Genomic DNA, 8,273 nt, shown 5'->3' with positions numbered 1-8,273 from the left:
CAGAGTTCAGCGGTACAACTCTGTGAATGTGTTAAAAAAAAAAAACAACAACATTGAATTACACACTTCCAGTGAGTGAACTGAATTGTTGCTGAATGCAAATTCATGTGTCGGATGCACCATGAGGCCAGGCAAACCAAAATTGTTGGAGTTTGGAGAAGAGAAAGGTTTATCGCAGGGCCAAGTACGGAGAATGGGTAGCTCATGTTCAAAAACCTCAGACACCCTGATAGTTTTCCAGGAAGAGTTTTATAGGCAAAATATTCAGGGAGGGCTGCAGGGCATGTGAATTTTTCTGATTGGTTGGTCCTGAAGTAACAGAGTGGTATTCTAGGAGTCTCAACCATCAGCCCTCTGTTTCCATCCGGTCTGGGGTCTCAGCATGTGGTTACCATCCTCCACCAACTAAGGGTGGAGGCCTTAGTTTCTGTGGAAGAACTTGGAGATGTATTATATTGTTTGAGGAGGAACTCAGTTCAGTTCAGTTCAGTCAGTTCAGTCGCTCAGTCATGTCTGACTCTTTGCAACCCCATGAACTGCAGCACGCCAGGCCTCCCTGTCCATCACCAACTCCCAGAGTCCACCCAAACCCACGTCCATTGAGTCAGTGATGCCATCCAACCATCTCATCCTCTGTCTTCCCCTTCTCCTCCTGCCCCCAATCCCTCCCAGCATCAGAGTCTTTTCCAATAAGTCAGCTCTTTGAATCAGGTGACCAAAGTATTGGAGTTTCAGCTTCAACATCAGTCCTTCCAATGAACACCCAGAACTGATCTCCTTTAGGATGGACTGGTTGGATCTCCTTGCAGTCCCAGGGACTCTCAAGAGTCTTCTCCAACACCACAGTTCAGAAGTATCAGTTCTTCTGTGCTCAGCTAAGAATCCTTCCTAGAGGAGGAACTAGGACTCTGCTTTGTTGTTGTTTGGTTGCTCAGTTGTGTCTGACTCTTTGTAACCCCATGGACTGCAGCACACCAGGCCTCCCTGTCCTTCACCATCTCATGGAGTTTGCTCAAACTCATGTCCACTGAGTTGGTGATGCCATCCAACAATCTCATCCTCTCATCCCCTTCTCCTCCTGCCTTTGATCTTTCCCAGCAGCAGGGTCTTTTCCAATGAGTTGGCTATTTGCATCAGGTGGCCAAAGCATTGGAGCTTCAACTTCAGCATCAGTCCTTCCAATGAATATTCACGGTTGATCTCCTTTAGGATTGACTCATTGGATCTCCTTGCAGTCCAAGGGACTCTCAAGAGTCTTCTCCAACACCACAGTTCAAAAGGACTCTGCTTTATTGCTGCACTATTGTTTCTTGACTACTCTTCCTTTGTTTATGCATCCCCTCACTTCCCTGGTTAACAACTGTTTGAATCTGTCTTTTGGTACTCAGGGAAGGTCTAGAAGGCTGAAACCTTTTCTTTGCAAACAAGAAACAGGGGACACAGAAATTCTTTTTGTACCAGGAGGGCCCCACAGGGTCCTGCTCAGTTTCAGAATGGTACCTTTACAGGCTGAATTGTGTCCCTCTCAAAAGCCATTTGTTGAGGTCTTAACCCTCAGCCTTTCATAATGTGACTATATTTGGAGAGAGGGTCTTTAAAGAAGCAGTTCATTTAAAAAGAGGTCACTAGGATGAAGCCTAGTCCAATATGACTGGTGTCTATTTAAGAAGAGGAAATTAAGACACAGACACACAGAGGAAAGACCATGTGGAGATCCAGGGAGAAGATGGTCATCTGCAAGCCAAGGAGAGTGGCCTCAGAAAAAAACAACCCTGCTAACACCTTAATCTTAGACTTGAACCCTCCAGGTTTGTGGCAAAGTAACTCCTCGGCTTTAAGCCACCCGGTTTGTGACATTTAGTCATGGCTGCCTGCAAAGATTACTTTTAAGCATCAACTTGGCAGAACAGCCAGTGCTCATATATTTGGTTAAACACTATTTTGGACTTTTCTGTCAAAGTGTTTTTGAATGAGATGAATGTTTGAATGGTGGACTTTGAGTAAAGCTGTTTACCTTCCCTAATGTGGGTGAGTCTCATCCAATCAATCAAAGCCTTAATAGAACAAAGACTGACGTTCCTGAGCAAGGAGTTCTGCCAGAAGACCGCGTTTGGGCTGCAGTTCTTCCCCGGGTCTCCAGCCTGCTGGCCTACCCTGTCGATTTTGGACTTGCACCTCCGCAATTGTGTGAGACGATTCCTTAAATTAATCAACAAATCTCTCTCTTTCTGTCTCTCTGTCTCTTTCTCTCTCTCACACACACACGCACACACAGACACCCTTTACTGTTTCACTGGAGAACCCTAACTGATACCTTGTCCTAGCAAACTAATACAATAATACAATGAATAATACAAACTAATGCTAGTACAACAATGTAATGAATTGTATTTCGATAAGGTTGTGTAAAAAAAATCTTAGAAGCTTATACCTAAAATATTAACAATAATTTGTTGGTAGAATTTGGAGTGTTTTAGTTTTATTTTTAGTTTAACTTTTCCAGACTTGTGATTTTTTGTGACCATGTGTTATTTGTGTAATGATAATATAAGAAAAGATTTCCATTCAGCAGAAAGTTTAGAAGCTAGGTCAGAAAACACAGAACCAGAGGACATGGGAAGATAGTGGGATGCATGGTAATACCACTTATTTGAAGATTAGATGAAGCATGAATCGGATTACATCTACTACAGTGAGAAAATCTCAGCATACAACACAATTCGTTTATGAAAGAGCTATTAAGCTTGTTCTGGAATATGGGGAGTAAATGAATTTCTTTTTCCTATCAACTATTTTTCTGCCATTTTCAGTGATTCATTCAGCCAGCTAGCGAGCTTTTGCTGGGCACCAACTATATCCAAGGACCTCACTAAATACCAGAGATTGAAAGGCAAACAAAACAGGCTCACTCCAATCAAGATGTTTATGCTATGGTGGGGGAGATAATATGGTACAACGTGATAAGGGCTCCTCTAGGGTAAGAATTGTTTGTGCACATAGGACAGGCTGTCAGCCTGGGAAAGAAGGAGATGAGAGGAGGTTTTTTGAATCCTCAGCACAACCCTACAAGTTTATTATGACTCCATTCTGTAGATGAATGCACTGATGCTCGGGGCTTCTCTGGAGACTCAGCAGTAAAACAATCTGCCTGCAATGCAGAAGAGGCAGGAGACACGGGTTCGATCCCTGGGTCAGGAAGATTCCCCTGGAGGAGGAAATGGCAAGCCAGTCCGGTGTTCTTGCCTGAAACAATCCCATGGAAAGAGGAGCCTGGAAGGCTATAAGTCCATGGGGTCGCAAAGAGTTGGACAAGACTGAGTGACTATGCACGCATGTACCCTGAGGCTCAGAGAGGTTAGGTGATTTGCCCAAATGTCCCAGGAAGTAAAAGACAGGGATGTGAGCACAGTCTGACTCTGAAGTCCATGTTCTTTCCACTGTGTGATGTGCTGTGTCCCTTATGCTTTGTTATGTGTACAAGCAGACAAGTAGGATACACTGAAATACAGAAAATTTAATTTCTACTTTGAAGTAAGGACACATGTCTATGAACTCTCTATTATTTGTCTTAGTCTGAATTACCTTATCCTACTCTTTCACCAGTTCTCATAGTTGCTAATAATTGTAACAACAATAATGAACATTTTTTGTTTCCTGTTGTAACTGAAAGTGTGGTCTGGCTGCTCTCTGCTCAAAAGCCAATAGTTAGCGGAAAGGAAAGTTTGCTTTATTTTGGATGCTGGCAAACAGGGACGGCCATCCTGTCCAAAGGTTGACTCCCCACAACTAACGATCAGTGGGCTAGAGCGTTTGTAGACAGATGGAGAGGTCTCCAAGCAGAAATAGCACAGTCAGCTCTGACAGTCATCTTGAAATTGGTCATCAGCTGTCTGACCAGCGTCATCTCGATTGTTTTACATACAGTTGATTCAGTTTACATACAGTTACATTCAGTTCAGGGTCTGTTTGCTTCCATTTCTTGAGGCCAGTTCTCAGAACTGTGGCAGCTCATGTCATCTACAATCGGCCATTGCATAGTTAACTTCTCCGCCTGGTGCTGGTTTCGGTATCTATAAGACCGCTCACAGGATATGGCTCAGAATATTATCTATAGCCCTTGAGAAGGAACTAAAGGTCCTTGACTATGCTTAATGACTAAACCGTTATTATTTGGTCTCCTTTGACTGTTTTCCTTTGTTTCTGCACATTCTCACTTCCTTGATTAAACTTATTTATTGGCTAAAGTTTTTCACAGACTGTGAAGGGCAGGCAGAGGACATGGGGGCCAAGGACCACGGGGTCCTGCTCTGTTCGCCTATGAGCCAGATACTATACTCGGTACTTAAGATCGTTTCTTTTAATCTTATCCTCATAACAACCTAATGTGGTAGGTTGTGGAATTATCCTTATTTTATAGATAGAGAAACTGAGGCTTAGAAGGTTAAGTGATGTTAAGTGGCAAAGCTGGGATTTGACCCCAGATCTAGATTTAGCCATTTTGCTGCAGTGCCAAAAACCAGACAAATGACAGATTAAAAACTTGCTGGTTGCTTGCTTTTTTTAAACCAGAAGATTCTGGAATGCAATTGATCTTCCAGATCACACAGAAGTGATCAAGAATTTCTCTTCAGTTTCTGAGGAGGAGCCCCTTAAGGAAGTTTCAGTGTTCATTTTTATGTTGCTCTATTCATTAGCTGTTTACATTGGAAAGCTGGGACTCTGCGTTGCTCTAAGACACAGACAAGGCTGCTGTGATGTTTGAATTTGGGAAAAGTGAAAGTGTTAGTTGCTCAGTCGTGTCCAGCTCTTTGCGACCCCATAGACTGTAGCCTGCCAGGCTCCTCTGTCCATGGAATTCTCCAGACAAGAATACTGGAGTGGGTAGCCATCCCCTTCTCCAGGGGATCTTCCCCACCTAGGGATCGAACCCGGGTCTCCTACATTGCAGGCAGATTCTTAACCACTGAGCCACTAGTGAAAACAGAAGGCACAAAAATGGACCCTTCTGCAGATTCTGTCTGGGTAGTGGGCTCTGGTGTTCTATCCCAGTGGGGCCACATCTATGCTCCCTACAAAAGAAGCTTTGACGCTTAGATGGGAGAAGCATGCCTGACCTTCAGGGGCAGGAAAAGGGGATGTGATAAGCCCCTGCTCCAGGAAGCACTGGAACACGGGCTATGGCAGCAGCTGTGAAACCTCAGAGCTCTGGTCCTGCTGAAGGGCACTCTTTTCTGCTGTAGGGATTGCGAGGGGGCCTCTAGGATCCTCCCCCACCGCCTCCCCGGGTTGCTCAGATTATCTGTGGACCATCACGGTCTTATCCCCTCCACCGGGCTGCAAGCAGGTCAGAGGCTGAGCCTTATTGACTGCATTCATCACCAGATACCCCTGCCACAACTCCCCTCCCCCCCCAGTCTCCTCCCAACACTCCACTCTCCTCCCCTGGACCCTCAGGCAGAGAACCGAAGAATTCATGGGATGATCTAGCCCACACAGCAGGGAGACGGAAGCACAGAAGGGCAGATGGGATGGTGCAGGCCCCTGCAGGCTTGGCCCAGATCTGCAAGCTGGGTACAGCCTGTGACCGTCATCGGCACTGGGAGTTCTGGATAGTGGTGGCCCCGCCCACCGAGGGACAGGGAGGTTGCGGCTCCCGGGAAGAGAGACGCCTATGACTGCAGTGCCGGTGGGGGTGGGCGGTCATCACAGCCAGAAAAAACCAGCGCTCAGCATCCACGGCGTGAAAGAGAACGCCAGGGACAGGTACCTGTGACAACATCTATGCTCAGGGGCCAGGAACTTGTGCTGAGTGGCCGGATTGGCTGTCAGGTAGCAGTTTGGGCCAGCACAGGACAGATTAGGACCTGAAACCTCTGTTTACTTATGACCCAGGGGCTTCCCTAGTGGCTCAGATGGTAAAGCGTCTGCCTGCAGTGCGGGAGACCCGGGTTCAATCCCTGGGTCAGGAAGATCCCCTGGCGAAGGAGACGGCAACCCACTCCAGTACTCTTGCCTGGAAAATTCCATGGACGGAGGGTCCTGGTAGGCTACAGTCCATGGGGTCACAAAGAGTTGGACACGACTGAGCTTCTTTACTTACTTTCTTTCTTTCTCAGGGGCTTCCTGCTTTGTAGGATCTGTTCGGGACACTCTTTAGAGACCTTAGGGTCTATTTTATACAGCAGGTGGGGGCTGAGCCAAATTAAAGGTTATCAAGCAGTCCTGGTAAACAGAATGATTTATTCTTTAAAAAAAAAGAGCATTTACTGAAGCTGGTTAACCTTTGAAAGCCTGCTCTCATCCTTCATTTTCACAAAATTTAAATGAGGGGTTACAATGGTCGATGTCATATACACATACAGGCTTAGTGTTTGTTGAGTAAATCTACAAACACGCGTACAAATCAGGTCGATTCAACAAATATTTGCTAGATGGTTATAAATGCCTTTATGAGGATTAGAGTCTAGATCAGTGGCTTAATTTTCTCCCTGTGACACAGTGAGAAATACAGTTTATGTTGTGACCACACACACACAAGTGGGAATAAAAAGTTTCACCAGTTTTTATCTTACTTGATGAAATGCATCCTGATATTTTCCATTTTACTTTCTTCTATTCTACTTCTTTTTATAAAAGCTGATTAAGACCCACTGAACTGATTTCATGACCTGTTAATGAGTCACAATCTGCAGGTCAAAAACACTCGTTGATATAAGAAGTCACTGAATTTTAAATTTCATCCATATTTAGCTAAAAGTTGAGGGAACGGATTCAGAAGTTGGAGATCACAAGTAGACGCCTGCTCACTTGCTAGTGCTGTGTGCTCCTGTTCGTCAGGAGAGCCAAGTGACCGAAGGGAAAAAGCCAGTGATTTCCCATTGACCTTGAAGGAAAGTAGGAATTCACATTTGCCTTTTGGCTATCTTCCTATAAACCAGGGATCGTCAAGACAGACATTGACAAATGGATCTGTCATCACTGCAAACACAAAGGGTTTCCCCAACTAACAGGACTTTATTAAAGAGCTTATGACAGGGCCTACCCTGGTGATCCAGTGGCTAAGAGTGCTGGATCAATGCAGGAGGCCCAGGTTTGATCCCTGGTTAGGGAACAAGATCTCTCATGCTTCGACTAAAAAATCCTGTGTGCTTCACCTAAGACAACCAAAAAACTAAGAGTTTTGACATATGCCATTGTTAACTAAGGGAAGACACATCTGAGGAGTCCTTGAAGATACAATCAATTCAGAAAATGCTAGCTCTGGAAAAGGTCTCTGATGTTAAAGACTCAGATTCTTAAATTCTGACTCTATTTCATCAGGAACTGATGACTCTGGCCTTTCTGTCCTCCACCCTTATAGTTCTCTGGTAGACATACGACACCCAGTTTCTTATGTTATTGACTTATAAATCTGGCTCTTCTACACTATAAACTGCTTGTAGACCAAAAACATGGTTTCTTCTCCGTTTTTATATTCCCAGAATGAGACACAAAACAAGAGCTTTGTCAACGTTTGTAGAAAGATTAAATGATACTGGTTTGAACGGTATTAATAGGAAAAATACAGACAGTTAACTTATTCAGGAAAAAAAAGCCGCAAAAAAGAAAAAGTCGACTTTATGAAAATGATTTTATTTATTAAAAAAAAGCAAGTATAGCTGATTTACAATGTTGTGTTAATTTTTGCTATACAGCAAAGTGATTCAATTATATATATATATTCTTTTTCTATTCTTTTCCATTATGTTTTATCACACGTTATTGAATATAGTTCCCTGTGCTATATAGTAGGCCCTCGTTGTTTATCCATCCTGTATATAATAGTTTGCATCTACTAATTCCAAACTCCCAATACTTCCTTTCCCCATCGCACTTCCCCCTTGGCAACCACAGGTCTGTTCTCTTTATCTGTGAGTCTGTTTCCGTTTCATAGATATGTTTGGTAGTTATAGTTTGAATTTTCTGAGGACCCTCCATACTTTTTGGAAGCCCTAAAGTCAAAAGTTTCAAGCAGATAAAAATCAATAATTCTTCATTCCTATTTCCTTTAAAACAATCAACTTCCAGCTAACTAATTTAAAAATCTCCTTGATTTCAGAAACACATATACTGAGCAGTGTGAGCTTCCCCTTATTTACCTTCTGGCTATAATGTTCCCACGTTCCAGAGCAGGTCTCCTGAAGGTGCCCTGGGGCTTCCTCATTTGGAACCGCTCCTGGTTGACAAAACCTATAATTGATGGCAATTGTAAAGTCATCGTGGATTAGAGACAG

At 43.9% G+C, this 8,273-nt stretch overlaps 1 protein-coding gene across 1 annotated transcript in view; it reads left to right on the top strand.

Moving 5' to 3' along the window:
* The first annotated feature begins 2,129 nt into the window (after positions 1 to 2,129).
* The window catches only part of MRO (maestro), a 39,841-nt gene continuing 33,697 nt past the window's right edge, over positions 2,130 to 8,273 (top strand). The window contains exon 1 of the mRNA XM_043443896.1: positions 2,130 to 2,185. The gene's annotated coding sequence lies outside the window, so the exon portion shown is untranslated. The remainder of the gene's footprint in view (positions 2,186 to 8,273) is intronic.

The sequence above is a fragment of the Cervus canadensis genome, chromosome 23, assembly GCF_019320065.1.
Source record: "Cervus canadensis isolate Bull #8, Minnesota chromosome 23, ASM1932006v1, whole genome shotgun sequence".
NCBI lineage: Eukaryota > Metazoa > Chordata > Mammalia > Artiodactyla > Cervidae > Cervus > Cervus canadensis.
Note: the sequence above shows the minus strand (reverse complement) of the source record. Positions and strands in the feature narration are given on the sequence as shown.